The 18,174-nt window shown below is 39.9% G+C and overlaps 1 pseudogene; it reads right to left on the bottom strand.

The window, feature by feature from the left end:
• The window catches only part of LOC131709042 (zinc finger protein 850-like), a 48,378-nt pseudogene that overhangs the window by 4,793 nt on the left and 25,411 nt on the right, over nt 1-18,174 (bottom strand).

The following is an 18,174-nucleotide window of genomic DNA, read 5'->3' as shown; positions in this document are numbered from 1 at the left end:
GATTATTATTTTTTTATTCTAATTAAACTACAATAAACTTCAGTAACTTTTTCAACAGCACTTTCAAACCTAGAAAACATACAGTATGCATTATATTGAAGTCAATACTAAAGCAGCATAAGCAATATATAAACCATACCACTTCACAGAAACCACTTTTAAATAAAGAAGAAAAGCACACACACAATCTGACAATGCACTCTCATGCTCTCAACTGCCTGAATCTTCTCTTAAAGTCTTTCAAATCTCTTACACCCCAGGGAATTATGCACAGAAAAAAAAAAATTATCCAAAATGATGCAGTATCTCTGAACAAGTGTGTGCAAAGTAACAAAACTATTGTGCAGTTGTATTGGGTCCTTCTCTCATACTGAATATGAAAATACTAGCATAAGTTGAAAAATAATAACTAGAAAACAATGGATTTTTTTCTAAATTCCATGATTGATATAAAGGAACACCAGCTCCTTCAGTTTGTCTTCCGAAAGAGAACGCCTCCGATCGGACAGGACAAGATTCCACAGCGAGGTGCTGCGCTCGGCATCGGCTGTATTTACTGCATCGATGTATCTGAAAGCTAATGTTTTCACATTAAGAAGACGGTCAGCTGTCGATGACCAAAACAAGTCAATGTCGAATTTCCCCTGTGGATCGCATCGGGCGTCACCTTCACAGTGTTCAAAGCAAAGCAATGAAAATCTTTTAGTCTCTCGTTTGCTGATATATTTGCAACGTGGGATCTTTGTCGTGGCATTTTCTGGCAAAAATCAGTCAATGTTCCCTTTATCCTCAGTGGGTCAACTGCACTAAACTGAAAGCAGCGTAGTAACTGGGGATGATCCCGTGGTTAGAACGCAGCTCCGTACTAAACTAGTGCGCAAGTTAGATACCAATTGCAACGAACTTGGAGGCTGAAGTTAGTCCCCAGCTGCGTACTAAAAAAGGTATCAATTGCACCGAAGCCAAAAATAACTGCTGCTGCCCTCTAGAGGATACCAAGTACGGGACTAACTTAGTCTAACTCTTGCTATGGACTAAGAATTTTAGTATTGTACTAAGTGGAATACATGTGAAAGTCCCAGAATGTACTGGCAGTTGATTTTTGCTGAAATAATAATGTGTGCATATAATACACACATACATATGCCATCACTATATTTGAAGCATCTGCTGCCTGTACGGATATTGTAATAGTAAAATAAAATTACATTACGACTACAATACTGTTAACTACTAAAAGTGAAGGAAAGTGTGGGCAGCATTACAGTCATGCATGTAGAGCCTGTAGTATGTGATAGTAGCTTTAACATTTGAGAGACTTTATTTTTGGGGTGGGGGTGGGGGGGTTGGGCAGCAAGTCTTTTCATTCCCTTTAAGTTGAGGGGACTCGACACTGGTGGTTCTTAGGGGTGAGCAGAGATATTGAGGAGTAGGGACACAGTGGGTAGAATGTGATTTAAGTGTTATTTTATGTAGTAGGACCCGGGGGCACATTGAAAAATAAAATAATCAGTGCTCTTCTCAGGGTGTTTTTAGAAGTGATTATCTAGGATACGTCTTCGCAATACCACCCCTTCCCTGTTTTGTACTACCTGTGGTCCAATGACAACGGTGTCGAAACAGCTCGTGTGTGTTGAGTGTCAACATTAAACCAGCTTAGTTTATTTCATGGCATTGCACTTGGTTGAGTATTTTATAGGAAGTCTGTGTGCCCTGATATGGAGTACTTTACCATGCATATATATCTTAAATCAAAAAAATAAATTATTACGTGCAGACATATAAATATATGTTAGAGACGACTTAATATTTATGTGTTACTGTCGGCCTATTTGTAACATTGTAAAAATGATTATTAGCTCATAATATCGTAAAATACATACATTACTGTTGCAAATATTTCAAATGTTCTGATTCAGAGCCACCCCGCCTTGCGCCGTGTCTGGCTCCCTGTAAAAGGATGAAGCGGTTCTGATAAGGAATGAATGAAAGAATGATTCAGAGCCCCCTTCAGATCCTGTTTGGGAACAACAACAATGCTTGATCCTCAGTACCGTACTAAATCTGGGGATCAGCTAGTCTCCAACTTTGTTCCGCTTGTTTTTTCGATGCAATTGGTACTAACTTAGTCCGCAGCTGGGGATGATCCTGAGATAGTACCGTACTAGCTAGTACGCAACTTTGTACGCAGCTCCGTACTAACTCTGCAAGTTCGTTGCAATTGGCCCTATATTACGATCCTGTGTGTTATGGTAATTGTTTATGTATTAAGTTTTAAAATGTTTAGTAAAACAGCATGACCTCCAGTTTTTGGAAAATTGATAAACTGTCAGTAATGAAATACAAATCGAGATGTAAGAGTCTGTGCGATGTATTTAAACACCCAAAATCAATATAAATGAAATGGCGACATCGAAGGCACAAGGACCTATTTTCACACACATACATACACATACTATATATATATATATTATACACACACACATATATATATATATATATATACACACACATACATATATATATATATATATATATACACACATACATATATATATATATATATATATATATATATATACACAGACGTGCTCAAATTTGTTGGTACCCTTACAGCTCATTGAAATAATGCTTCATTCCTCCTGAAAAGTGATGAAATTAAAAGCTATTTTATCATGTATACTTGCATGCCTTTGGTATGTCATAGAATAAAGCAAAGAAGCTGTGAAAAGAGATGAATTATTGCTTATTCTACAAAGATATTCTAAAATGGCCTGGACACATTTGTTGGTACCCCTTAGAAAAGATAATAAATAATTGGATTATAGTGATATTTCAAACTAATTAGTTTCTTTATTTAGTATCACACATGTCTCCAATCTTGTAATCAGTCATTCAGCCTATTTAAATGGAGAAAAGTAGTCACTGTGCTGTTTGGTATCATTGTGTGCACCACACTGAACATGGACCAGAGAAAGCAAAGGAGAGAGTTGTCTGAGGAGATCAGAAAGAAAATAATAGACAAGCATGGTAAAGGTAAAGGCTACAAGACCATCTCCAAGCAGCTTGATGTTCCTGTGACAACAGTTGCAAATATTATTAAGAAGTTTAAGGTCCATGGAACTGTAGCCAACCTCCCTGGGCGCGGCCGCAAGAGGAAAATCGACCCCAGATTGAACAGAAGGATAGTGCGAATGGTAGAAAAAGAACCAAGGATAACTGCCAAAGAGATACAAGCTGAACTCCAAGGTGAAGGTACGTCAGTTTCTGATTGCACCATCCGTCGCTTTTTGAGCGAAAGTGGGCTCTATGGATGAAGACCCAGTAGGACTCCACTTTTGAAAGAAAAACATAAAAAAGCCAGACTGGAATTTGCTAAAATGCATATTGACAAGCCACAATCCTTCTGGGAGAATGTCCTTTGGACAGATGAGTCAAAACTGGAGCTTTTTGGCAAGTCACATCAGCTCTATGTTCACAGACGAAAAAATGAAGCTTTCAAAGAAAAGAACACCATACCTACAGTGAAACATGGAGGAGGCTCGGTTATGTTTTGGGGCTGCTTTGCTGCGCCTGGCACAGGGTGCCTTGAATCTGTGCAGGGCACAATGAAATCTCAAGACTATCAAGGCATTCTGGAGCGAAACGTACTGCCCAGTGTCAGAAAGCTCTGTCTCAGTCGCAGGTCATGGGTCCTCCAACAGGATAATGATCCAAAACACACAGCTAAAAGCACCCAAGAATGGATAAGAACAAAACATTGGACTATTCTGAAGTGGCCTTCTATGAGTCCTGATCTGAATCCTATTGAACATCTATGGAAAGAGCTGAAACTTGCAGTCTGGAGAAGGCACCCATCAAACCTGAGACAGCTGGAGCAGTTTGCTCAGGAAGAGTGGGCCAAACTACCTGTTAACAGGTGCAGAAGTCTCATTGAGAGCTACAGAAAACATTTGATTGCAGTGATTGCCTCTAAAGGTTGTGCAACAAAATATTAGGTTAGCGGTCCCATCATTTTTGTCCATGCCATTTTCATTTGTTTTATTATTTACAATATTATGTTGAATAAAAAATCAAAAGCAAAGTCTGATTTCTATTAAATATGGAATAAACAATGGTGGATGCCAATTACTTTTGTCAGTTTCAAGTTATTTCAGAGAAAAATGTGCATTCTTCGTTTTTTGTGGAGGGGTACCAACAAATTTGAGCACGTCTGTATATATACACACATACATATATATATATATATACACACATATTATATATATATATATATATATATATATACACACACATATTATATATATATATATATATATCTCCAATGTTTGTGGCTCAGATGCCGGGAGCTGTTTAGGGTTATGTTGCCCTGGTTGCCACCTTGCTGGCTATTCAAGCCACAGTGAGCAGCCCCATCGTGTGCCACATAATCAGGGTGCCTCGGACAAACCATTTGAATGTTTTTTTTTCTTCTTTTGCACATTTTCAATTAATCTTTTTTTTTTGGTTGCTTTTTTGTCCCTTTTGTATATATGACCATAATTACTTTATTTGGTGTCCAATTTGTTTTAAAAAAAAATTATCCATATCCCTACATGTTGAAGTTTCATTGCGCAATGCCAGATTTGAGCTGGCCATGCTAAAATATTTTTTACAAACAATAAATGTGTTTTTCTAAAAATCACCTCTCCTTTTTCTGTGGTTTTTGTTATCTGTATTGAACAGGGTGCGTCTCAGGCTATTTAATTGATTTTTTGGAAGTCTAGTGGGTGCGCATTCATTTCATGTACCTGTAACCTTTATAGTTAAAGAGTTATAGCCACAAATCTAACAGTAAAAAACATGTGAAAATAACTCGGACCCTATTATTAACCTCCTTGTGCTCCGTGTTTCGGGTGAGACGCTGTTTATGCATAGTTCACACACACCCTATAGTCTCTGTAAGTTGTCTTGGATAAAGGTGTCTGCTAAACTCTCTATATATATATATATATATATATAATTAGTCAGTTTTCGCGTCCCTCGTTGATCAGTGTTGTACACACACTATGGTATAGCGGTAGTTCGCCTGCCCCTCAATGTAAATACCCAGCTAACACACTAAGACTCAAACACGTTGTCATTAATATTAAACATAAAAACGTCGGTACCTTATTTTTTATTGATTAAATTGTTATATTTTAAATGGACTCGGTGTTGTTGATGACGTCATGCCTGTTCATTTAACAAACAAAGCGTCACAAACAAATAACCTTCAATTAAAATGAATAATACTGTAACTTACCTTTTAGTCTCGTCCACGCCTTACAAACGGGTATGTAATATCGTTTAACTAAACACACAAATAATAATAATGATAATAATTAACCCGCCTCCTCACGGCTCGGTGTTTATCTCGCGCTGTTTGAGAAACGCCGCGCTCTGTTTGAAGCGTCAGCAGCTCGGAGTTCCCGGATGATGACGCGCACCCGCTCTCTGGGATGGAACCGCACAACAGTCTCGCGTTTTGATTGGTCCATGTCTGTCACATGAATGTGTCGTCACACGCGTGGAAAAGCGTGCAGGCATTTTTAACATTGTGATCAGAGAGAGAGAGAGAGAGAGAGTGATCTGCTTTCCACAACCTTACCATTAAAATATAATGTGGTATTACACTGCACTGATATAACAAACTATGGGTGTTACTTTATATGAATGATCATGTTATGCACGAATGTAAGAATTGGCTTTCTGTGGTGGTGTACTTTTTTCTTTCAAGTAGCATATATATATAATCGTTTTTGAACATGTGAACATGTACATAACCACACTGTTCAAAACTAACACAAGAATGTTTTTTTTTTATTTTATTTAACGGCTGTAATACATACAGTACTGTATCGATGCCTCTGTAATTTCCATTGATAAATCATTACAAAAATAACATCTTAGAGTTTTATTACACTTGATAATCGGTTCCCTTTTCTCTTTTGCAGTTGTAGTTTTTGTTTTGCACTTTGAAAACATGAAAGAAAAAAACACAGATGAATATAATTGAAGTAGATTGTAAACCCGACACACACACACACACACACACACACACAGCTCACAATATTACAGCAGATACCAGGAAAAACCTATTCAGGTAACTGACAGTCTATTCATTATTTACAATCACTCTGCAATATCCATGTCTTCATCCTCTACGTCAGCCTCCTCCACTTTCCTATTCTCATACATGTCGCTGTTCGTGGTTGAATCATCTCCGCTGATGGCTGAATAGGGAAGGGTAGCAGGATAATGTTCCTGCGTGGGGATAGGGAGACAGGCAGCACCAACACGTTTAAGTTCAACACTACCCCTTAATAAAATGTTCTTCCTGTTATTAAGCAGTGGTATAATGGGAAGCAGTGGTAAATTGAAAATAACAGAAGCCAGTTTTTACTATAGTGAAGTAGGCTACAATTTGTTTTTCATTAAAAACGTGTTTATTGAAATTAATGTTCAGCTTTCATATTGAAGCGTGTTGTGGCCGACTCATTCAATCAAACCCAGTAGCGTGGGTGCAGAATGGATGGATCTCTGTTGAGAATTGGAAGACAACGCATTTGAAAGCAAAACATTTTATGACATTTTTAAATCTCATAGCTGAAGAGATGCCGGCACTTCGTCAAGACCAGAGGTGCCGGGCTGAGCCCCAGCCAGCCCTGGCACAAATTAACCACTGTGTGTGTGTGTGTGTGTGTATATATATATATATGTACTGTAATCCCCAAACTCATTCTAAATAAATTAAATCAAATTACTTTCACTTAAAAACTCAAATTGCTTTCCTCCATTTTAAGTTAGTTGAACATTCAAATTGACTTTAGTTGTTCAAACGTAAATAGATGATGTAGAACCAGGGGACTGGATTCCCATCAGCCCTTGCAGGACTTGTACAATTTATTTTTTGAATTGTTTGTTTATTGTGTTGTTGTTTTGTGTGTGTGTGCGGTTGCACACGTGTGTTGTGTTTGCTTGTCTCTTGTGTCCCCGGATGCTTTCTTGCACGTGTTCTCCTTGTGTTGTTTGCGGCCAGCCCCGTTCGGACTTCAGTCTGCGGATGTGACGTCACTCCCTTCTCCCTCTGTCTGCTTCTCTGCTGCTGCCTGGTTCCAGCACTTGTAAATGCTGCCATAAGCACAGAAGCAGAAATGCTGAACATGCAGCTAATAAAATAACTTGCTGGTTTCACACTGTTTCCTCAGCTCACTTTTTATTGTTAAAATTAATTAAACATTTTCAAACAAACTAAAACTTACATCTAACGTCTGTGTATGAGCTGCTACCTGTTGTGTGTGTGTGTGTGCACCGCCCCCTGCGGGCTCGCTCTGCTGTGCGGGTGGTGGAAAGTTATGCAAATCACCTACTCTAACCCGACCAATGAGCGGTGAGGATAAGCTTATATTAAGAGAAGCCTGCGCTCTGCATGTTGTTGATTTGGCTGGGGACTCAGAGAGTTAAAGAGGAGCTTCCTGTACTGCATCCGAGCTCTAAACATGCTGAAGTGTTGCAATACCAAGGAGCTGTGTGCTAGCTGGAACTAGAGGGGAAGATTAACCAGTATCTTCAAAATCAACAGGAATTCGGTGCAGCATTAAAACACACAGATCATGACAAATAAAAATAATAAACACATCTAAAAAATAAAATTTATTGAACATTAGATCATTTAAAAAAATGCATGATTAGTTGTGACTTTTTATTTTCATGTTTTTTTCACTACCTAAAAGGCTCTTTCCCAGCAGTCCTCTATATCCTCTGAATGCAGAGTCTGCCTGGGTGCTGCGTCACATGATGAAGGCTCCAGCACTGACAACGACTCAGAAAGGCAAAGCGACAGAACTCAATTTGATACAACAACCTTTAAAAAGTACATTTTGCTAATTTAAATACAAGTTAGACATAGGTGTTGTTTTAGCGTTGCTTACTATTGTGTTGTATAATTAATCAATTAATTTCACAATTAACACATTTCTCATTTTTAATTCAGAAATCAGTTGTTTCTACTAACTTGGCTTGTGTTTTTCAGACACAGTAAAAGCAGATCAAATGCATGAAAAACACAAGCCCAGTTAGTAGAAACAATTGATTTCTGAATTAAAACTGAGAAATGTGTTAGTTGTAAAATTGGGGCAACCTTGGCCCCCACCTCTTTGATAGTTGTGCCCATTTCCTTGGTGCTGAGCAAGGTTGCCCCAAAGGTTTCATGAAACTTGGCTTGTGTTTTTGATATCTCTACTTTAAATGGCTGGGCACTTTTGATAACTTGGCGATTTTTCACATTTCCAAAGTGTTTTTGTTTCAAATTCATGATGCAAGGTTAACATTTTTTTCTTCATGATAGAACAGTCCCAATTAACATAGTCTTTAAGGTTTCGCTCTTCTGTGAATTCTCTGGTGATTTTGAAAGCCTTGTTTAAGACGGAAGCACTTCCCACAGTCAGAGCAGTGATACGGTTTCTCTCCTGTGTGAATTCGCTGGTGCGAAACAAGGTTGTTTGAATGACTGAAACTCTTCCCAAAGTCAGAGCAGGAATATGGTTTCTCTCCTGTGTGAATTCGCTGGTGTTTTTTCATGTCTCCTGAGTAACTGAAACTCTTCCCACAGTCAGAGCAGCGATACGGTTTCTCTCCTGTGTGAATTCGCTGGTGTGAAACAAGGTGTCCGGACTGACTGAAACTCTTCCCACAGTCAGAGCAGGAATACGGTTTCTCTCCTGTGTGAATTCGCTGGTGTTTTTTCATGTCTCCTGACCTACGGAAACACATCATACAGTGAGTGCAGGAATACGGTTTCTCTCCTGTGTGAATTCGTTGGTGTGAAACAAGGCTGTCTGACCGACTGAAACTCTTCCCACAGTCAGAGCAGGAATACGGTTTTTCTCCTGTGTGAATTTGCTGGTGTGTTTTCATGTCTTTTGACCTAATGAAACACTTCCCACAGTCAGAGCAGTGATACGGTTTCTCTCCTGTGTGAATTCGCTGGTGTGAAACAAGGTTGTATGACTGACTGAAACTCTTCCCACAGTCAGAGCAGCAATACGGTTTTTCTCCTGTGTGAATTTGCTGGTGTGTTTTCATGTCTCTTGACCTAATGAAACTCTTCCCACAGTCAGAGCAGCGATACGGTTTCTCTCCTGTGTGAGTTCGCTGGTGTGAAACAAGGCTGTCTGACCGACTGAAACTCTTCCCACAGTCAGAGCAGGAATACGGTTTCTCTCCTGTGTGAATTCGCTGGTGTTTTTTCATGTTTTGTGACCTACTGAAACTCTTCCCACAGTCAGAGCAGCGATACGGTTTCTCTCCTGTGTGAATTCGCTGGTGTGTTTTAAAATGCTCTAACTGGGTGAAACCTTTCCCACAGTCAGGATATTCTCCAGCGCCCGCCCTCGCTTTAGCTGCTGGACTGGAACCTGGAAAATACGAACAGAAAAGTAAGAGGGACTGCTTGCTGGCTTAGGCAGGGATGGAAATAAGCCCCTCCTTTGCATAGCAGTTTGATCCCTTCCTGGATTTACTAGCAGTTTAATAAGACACACCTGTGCTTGTTACCTATACATTGGGGCTAATCAGGCTCATTTTAAAACCTGGAACAGGCGAATCTGCTATGCAGTAGGAGTATTATTTGCATTCCTGGCTTAGGGCAGGTGGTGGAGTGGATTAAAACATGTGAATTTTAGCTGTGGGGGCTTGCAATAGGTTACAACAGCTTAAAAAAACCAAATAAACAAAGCCTTTACTTTATGTGTAAAAGCAGTCAGTAAAGACTGATGCTGGTGAAACCGAGCCCTGGGATCAAAATCTGCCTTCAAAGACCTCCTGTGACGTTTCAGGTCTATTTCCTCTAACACATGCTACAATTATATCTTTAAATAGCATTATTTTACGCATTTACAGAAATATCCATATACTGTTACACTGAACATTTATAATGATATACAGTACTTTAGTGTTTCTCCCCCTTGGTATAATACCCCCCCCCCCAGCAATGACTACATTATATCTGTATCTGAAGTTCACCAGTAGTGAGTCCTATCTTGAACTGGTTGGAGTGGTACAGCAAAAACAAACAGCTAGTAATCTAGCCTACATGCTCCCTCCCTCCCTCTCAACCACACTGTGGATTTCACCCAATCTAGAATGACAATGTCACAGCTACTGGGAGTCACTCACCTGCTAGACTGCATTCTGAATGGGAGCGCCCGTCTTCCTTTCCACCTCCTTGCATGCTGTTGGGAGAGCCTTCCTCTCCAGCGCCTTGCTCTCTCACACAGATTCTCTCCAGCACCACACTACACTCCCGCAGGCATACAGGCTCCAGCTCAGGGATGTTTGGTTTGAAGTCCTCAGATTCTTCCTTCCCTGGTTCCATGTGGTCAAACTCTACTTCAAGGGGCTCCCATTTAATACGGACAGTTTCCAGCACCTCTTCTTGTTTAACAGGAAGGGGTTCTTCTGTCTGGGGGCTCTCCAGGTCATTGTGCTCAGCTTTAATATCAGAGACCTCTAGCTGACTGCTGTCACATTGCATCTCACAGAGCTCCTGTTTAATGGGGAGGGAAGCCAGCCCAGAGAACTCCACTCTAATGGGGACAAGTTCAAGGAACTCCTCTTTAATCTGGACAGATTCCATCTTCACACTGTCCATGGCAGCACACGGGATTCTGTTTAATAGCTGAAAAACAAATGCATGTATTTATTTAAATACAGGGTTATGAAGGCCATTCAAGGGGCCGACAACATCTGTCCTTAATAGCAGGGGTGGCTTTGCTAATGAAGGGACTTTACAATTTCTTGTAATAACTTCATATTACCAGAGGATTTTATCTGTTGAAATGTTTACATAATGTATCCATTCCATATATTATTTATTGCAGATTTCTTTCAAGCAACATGTTCTAACATTTGTTTCAGATTTCGAACATACCCAGTAGTCTCTGCATATAGGAATACCTCCCAAGAGAACACTTTTTGATATAGACTGACTACACAGGGGAAAGTTGACAGAGATTCATTTTTATTTTTTCACTCTGCTATTTGAAGCTGCATCTGTATTGTGAATGACTAGCGTATCATATCGGAGGCATGGATTAGTGTTGAGACATTATCACTTTTACAAGTCAATTTGATTATCGATTATCAGTTACGATTATTCTAATAACATCCTTCTAGGGGCAGAAAGTCACAAAAAGGTTCCTGATTAAATGTTTTTTTTTTATTCTAATTAAACTACAATAAACTTCAGTAACTTTTTCAACAGCACTTTCAAACCTAGAAAACATACAGTATGTTTTATATTGAAGTCACTACTAAAGCAGCATAAGCAATATATAAACCATACCACTTCACAGAAACCACTTTTAAATAAAGAAGAAAAGCACACACACAATCTGACAATGCACTCTCATGCTCTCAACTGCCTGAATCTTCTCTTAAAGTCTTTCGAATCTCTTACACCCCAGGGAATTATGCACAGAAAAAAAAAAATATCCAAAATGATGCAGTCTCTCTGAACAAGTGTGTGCAAAGTAACAAAACTATTGTGCAGTTGTATTGGGTCCTTCTCTCATACTGGATATGAAAATACTAGCATAAGTTGAAAAATAATAACTAGAAAACAATGGATTTTTTTCTAAATTCCATGATTGATATAAAGGAACACCAGCTCCTTCAGTTTGTCTTCCGAAAGAGAACGCCTCCGATCGGACAGGACAAGATTCCACAGCGAGGTGCTGCGCTCGGCATCGGCTGTATTTACTGCATCGATGTATCTGAAAGCTAATGTTTTCACATGAAGAAGACGGTCAGCTGTCGATGACCAAAACAAGTCAATGTCGAATTTCCCCTGTGGATCGCATCGGCCGTCACCTTCACAGTGTTCAAAGCAAAGCAATGAAAATCTTTTAGTCTCTCGTTTGCTGATATATTTGCAACGTGGGCTCTTTGTCGTGACATTTTCTGGCAGAATCAGTCAATGTTCCCTTTATCCTCAGTGGGTCAACTGCACTGAACTGAAAGCAGCGTAGTAACTGGGGATGATCCCGTGGTTAGTACGCAGCTCCGTACTAAACTAGTGCGCAAGTTAGATACCAATTGCAACGAACTTGGAGGCTGAAGTTAGTCCCCAGCTGCGTACTAAAAAAGGTATCAATTGCACCGAAGCCAAAAATAACTGCTGCTGCCCTCTAGAGGATACCAAGTATGGGACTAACTTAGTTTAACTCTTGCCATGGACTAAGAATTTTAGTATCGTACTAAGTGGAATAGTGGAAGACATGTGAAAGTCCCAGAATGTACTGGCAGTTTATTTTTGCTGAAATAATAATGTGTGCATATAATACACACATATATACAGTGTCTTGCAAAAGTATTCAGACCCCTGACCAATTCTCTCATATTACTGAATTACAAATGGTACATTGACATTTCGTTCTGTTTGATATTTTATTTTAAAACACTGAAACTCAAAATCAATTATTGTAAGGTGACATTGATTTTATGTTGGGAAATATTTTTAAGAAATAAAAAACTGAAATATCTTGCTTGCATAAGTATTCAACCCCTGTGCTGTGGAAGCTCCCAGTTTACACCGATGAAAGAAATTGCCATAACGAGGACACAATTACCTTACCATTGGCCTCCACCTGTGAACCATTAAAGTTGCTGTCACATTTTCTGGATAAAAACCCCACTGTTGAAGGATCATTGGTCAGGCTGTGAATCTGAAGGAAAATGAAGACCAAAGAGCATTCTACAGAAGTTAGAGATAAAGTAATACAAATGCATAGATCAGGGAAAGGGTACAAAATAATATACAAGTGTTTGGATATCCCAGTGAGCACAGTTGGATCAATAATCAGGAAGTGGAAGCTGCATCACACCACCCAGGCACTGCCAAGAAAAGGCCGTCCCTCAAAACTCAGCGCTCAAACAAGAAGGAGACTTGTGAGAGAAGCCAGAGAGAGGCCAACAATCACTTTGAAGGAGCTACAGAGTTCAGTGGCAGGGAGTGGAGTAATGGTGCACCAGTCAACCATATCAAGAGCTCTGCATAACACTGGCCTGTATGAGAAGGTGGCAAGAAAGAAGCCGTTACTCAAAAAGTACCATCTGAAAGCACGTCTGGAGTTTGCCAGAAAGCATGAGAGTGACCCAGCTGCGATGTGGGAAAAGGTTTTGTGGTCAGATGAGACCAAGATAGAGCTTTTTGGCCAAATCTCAAAGCGCTATGTGTGGCGCAAACCTAACACTGCCCATGCCTCAAGACACACCATCCCTACAGTGAAGTATGGTGGTGGCAGCATCATGCTGTGGGGATGCTTCTCATCAGCAGGGACTGGGCATCTTGTTAAAACTGAAGAATGGATGGAGCAAAATACAGGGAAACACTGCAAGAGAACCTGCTTCAGTCCGCTAAAAAACTGAAGCTTGGGAGGAAATTCACCTTTCAGCAGGACAATGATCTCAAGCACAAGGCCAAAGCAACATTGGAGTGGCTCAAGAACAAAAAGGTGAATGTCCTACAGTGGCCCAGTCAAGGTCCTGATCTCAATACCATTGAGAATCTGTGGCACTATTTGAAAATTGCGGTCCACAAGCGTCGTCCAACCAACCTGAACAACCTGGAGCAAATCTGCCAAGAAGAATGGGCCAAAATCACTCCGACACTGTGTGCAAAGCTGGTACATACTTACCCCAAAAGACTTAAAGCTGTTATTGCAGCGAAAGGTGGCTCTACCAAATATTAATGTGTGGGGGTTGAATACTTATGCAAGCAAGATATTTCATTTTTTTCTTTCTTAAAAATATTTCCCAACATAAAACCAATCTCACCTTACAATAATTGATTTTGAGTTTCAGTGTTTTAAAATAAAATATCAAACAGAACAAAATTTCAATGTACCATTTGTAATTCAGTAATATGAGAGAATTGGTCAGGGGCCTGAATACTTTTGCAAGGCACTGTATATATATATATATATATATATATATATATATATATATATATATATATATATATGAGTCAGTTTTCGCGTAGTTCACACATACCCTACAGTCTTTGTAAGTCTCTGTAAGTATATATATATATATATATATATATATATATATATATATATATATATATATATATATATAATTAGTCAGTTTTCGCGCCCCTCGTTGATCAGTGTTGTACACACACTATGGTATAGCGGTAGTTCGCCTGCCCCTCAATGTAAATACCCAGCTAACACACTAAGACTCAAACACGTTGTCATTAATATTAAACATAAAAACGTCGGTACCTTATTTTTTATTGATTAAATTGTTATATTTTAAATGGACTCGGTGTTGTTGATGACGTCACGCCTGTTCATTTAACAAACAAACCGTCACAAACAAATAACCTTCAATTAAAATGAATAATACTGTAACTTACCTTTTAGTCTCGTCCACGCCTTACAAACGGGTATGTAATATCGTTTAACTAAACACACAAATAATAATAATGATAATAATTAACCCGCCTCCTCACGGCTCGGTGTTTATCTCGCGCTGTTTGAGAAACGCCGCGCTCTGTTTGAAGCGTCAGCAGCTCGGAGTTCCCGGATGATGACGCGCACCCGCTCTCTGGGATGGAACCGCACAACAGTCTCGCGTTTTGATTGGTCCATGTCTGTCACATGAATGTGTCGTCACACGCGTGGAAAAGCGTGCAGGCATTTTTAATATTGTGATCAGAGAGAGAGAGAGAGAGTGATCTGCTTTCCACAACCTTACCATTAAAATATAATGTGGTATTACACTGCACTGATATAACAAACTATGGGTGATTACTTTATATGAATGATCATGTTATGCACCAATGTAAGAATTGGCTTTCTGTGGGGGTGTACTTTTTTCTTTCAAGTAGCATATATCTATAATCGTTTTTGAACATGTGAACATGTACATAACCACACTGTTCAAAACTAACACAACAAGAATGCTTTTTTTTTTTTTATTTAACGCTTGTAATACACACAGTACTGTATCGATGCCTCTGTAATTTCCATTGATAAATCATTACAAAAATAACATCTTAGAGTTTTATTACACTTGATAGTCGGTTCTCTTTTCTCTTTTGCAGTTGTAGTTTTTGTTTTGCACTTTGGAAACATGAAAGTAAAAAAAACAGATGAATATAATTGAAGTAGACTGTAAACCCGACACACACACACACAGCTCACAATATTACAGCAGATACAGCAAAAACCTATTCAGGTAACTGACAGTGTATTCATTATTTACAATCACTCTGCAATATCTCTACTTCAGCCTCCTCCACTCAGAGCCGCAGAGAGCCGTCATGCGCCCCGGGGAATGATGGGTACGTTCAGACATTTTGATCATGGTTTGGTTTTTCATTTGTGTAATTTCTTGTTATATTATGTATACTCTTAATATGCTGCATGGATAGATGGTTCTCTGTGGTTTTTGTGTTTCTACGCTTTGAGATGCGTGCATCTAGGAGCTTTATAAAATAAAGATTGTACCAGCCCCTGGTACTCTCCCGCCTAGACTACTGCAACTCCCTCCTGGCTGGCCTCCCTGCGTCCGCCAACCGTCCGCTCCAGCTCATCCAGAACTCTGCTGCCCGCCTGGTGTTCTCTCTGCCTCGCTTCTCCCACGCTACTCCACTACTCCGCTCGCTCCACTGGCTCCCGATCACCGCTCGCATCCAGTTCAAGACTCTTGTACTAGCCTACAGATGCCTTGACCAGACTGCACCCAGCTACCTCCAGACCCTCATCTCTCCCTACACCCCCACTCGACCTCTCCGCTCCGCCTGCACTAGCAGACTAGCTCTACCTCCGCTACGCTCCCCTGTCTCCAGAGCCCGCTCCTTCTCCACCCTTGCTCCGCAGTGGTGGAATGACCTTCCTACAGATGTCAGGACTGCCCAGTCCCTGACCACATTCCGGCGCCTCCTTAAGACTCACCTCTTCAAACAGCACCTGTAGAACTCCTCTGTTTGTATCCTGGGACACTATAACCCTTCATGTAAATGTGCTTTATTCTGCTCTTATCTGCCCCCTATTTTACTGCATTTAATCCTGTACTTCAGAATACTGTAATCTGCCAAGTGTTTAACCTGTAGTATTTTGTACTTAATCATATCCTGATGTAACTATCACTATTTAATCATATCCTGATGTAACTATCACTATTATCTGCTGTATTATTGAATTGTGGTTTGTCACACTTGAACAAAAGTTATTGTATTTCTTGCTCTTATTGTATTACTTGTATTGTAACACTTGAAATGTATTTGCTTACGATTGTAAGTCGCCCTGGATAAGGGCGTCTGCTAAGAAATAAATAATAATAATAATAATAATAATAATAATAATATGTCTTAACTATTAATATCCAGGAATATAACTAGCAAACCTCTGATTATTAACAAAACGCTTCACTGCCACACATACTTTTACAGCTTGTTTTCTGTGTAGATAATTTAATAAGAAGTTAATAACAGCACCTGTTTATTTTGAGCGAATAAAAGACATGTGGATGACTGCAAAGTGGAAGCCTGAACTGAAGGCAAATTAGTGCTATTTGATTCGCTGGCTGCTCTGAAAAAGCAACCTAAATGTAATGTTGAATTTCATTGGCTGGCTGTGATGTAATGCTTTGTCATTGGCCACTGAGGTGTCAGACCATGGGAAGAGCGTTTTTATTCCCCCAGATGATTGTACATTTGAAAACAATGGAGAGAGACAGAGAGAACAGACAGAAAGGGAAAAAAACTTTATTAAACAAAGTCTGAATATCATTTTCATTCCAGAATGTAATAAATGAATGTTGTTTCTTTTTTTGTTTGTTTATCGTTGCGGTTGTTTCTAAACCCTGGTTTTCTTTCCATTCTTGGCACGATAAAGGAGTTTTGTCGATTTGAAGCCTAATTGGTGCTGTTGGTCCTGCAGGGGCTTGCGTGCTGGGGTGCCTGCACCTCAAAAAAGGAATTAGGCCTCAAATATGTTGGCAATGTTTGTGTAAATCTTTAAAAAATATTCAGAGCTTGAGAAAGTTCCTGCAGCATTGTATCACACATCAGGTTTTGTAAACAAATGTAAATTTAATGTCCGAGGACAAAATTACTCCTTGCTGATTGGTTGTTTTAAGATATTTTTTTTTCCAAAATACTAAAACATCCTTGTTGAACTCAGAGAGGCAGAGCACTGGAACTCAATCTCCAGCACTGAGAAGGACTCAGAGAGGCAGAGCGCTAGAACTCAATCTCCAGCACTGAGAACGACTCAGAGAGGCAGAGCACTGGAACTCAATCTCCAGCACTGAGAAGGACTCAGAGAGGCAGAGCGCTAGAACTCAATCTCCAGCACTGAGAACGACTCAGAGAGGCAGAGCGCTAGAACTCAATCTCCTACACTGAGAACGACTCAGAGAGGCAGAGCGCTAGAACTCAATCTCCAGCGCTGAGAACGACTCAGAGAGGCAGAGCGCTAGAACTCAATCTCCAGCACTGAGAAGGACTCAGAGAGGCAGAGCGCTAGAACTCAATCTCCAGCACTGAGAAGGACTCAGAGAGGCAGAGCGCTAGAACTCAATCTCCAGCACTGAGAAGGACTCAGAGAGGCAGAGCGCTGGAACTCAATCTCCAGCACTGAGAAGGACTCAGAGAGGCAGAGCGCTAGAACTCAATCTCCAGCACTGAGAAGGACTCAGAGAGGCAGAGCGCTAGAATTCAATCTCCAGCACTGAGAAGGACTCAGAGAGGCAGAGCGCTGGAACTCAATCTTAAATGCACATTCAGTTGGAAGATTATTTTTCTTTAAAAAAAAAAAATAATAATAATTCTCAGAGAGACCTTACATTGCATTACATAATATTTGGGCTTCTGGTTTTCGTCTGACTTTTCGTCCCTCCTTTATAAATTAATTTCACAATTAACACATTTCTCAGTTTTAATTCAGAAACCAATTGTTTCATGCATTTGATCTGCTTTTACTGTGTCTGAAAAACACAAGCCAAGTTAGTAGAAACACTTGGTTTCTGAATTAAAACTGAGAAATGTGTTAGTTGTGAAATTGGGGCAACCTTGGCCCCCACCTCTTTGATAGTTGTGCTTGTTTGCTTGGTGCTGGCCAAGGTTGCCCCAATTGTTTC

Source organism: Acipenser ruthenus, chromosome 41 (genome assembly GCF_902713425.1).
Source record: "Acipenser ruthenus chromosome 41, fAciRut3.2 maternal haplotype, whole genome shotgun sequence".
Classification (NCBI taxonomy): domain Eukaryota; kingdom Metazoa; phylum Chordata; class Actinopteri; order Acipenseriformes; family Acipenseridae; genus Acipenser; species Acipenser ruthenus.
The sequence above is the reverse complement of the archived record's forward strand: the minus strand, read 5'-3'. Positions and strand labels throughout refer to the sequence as shown.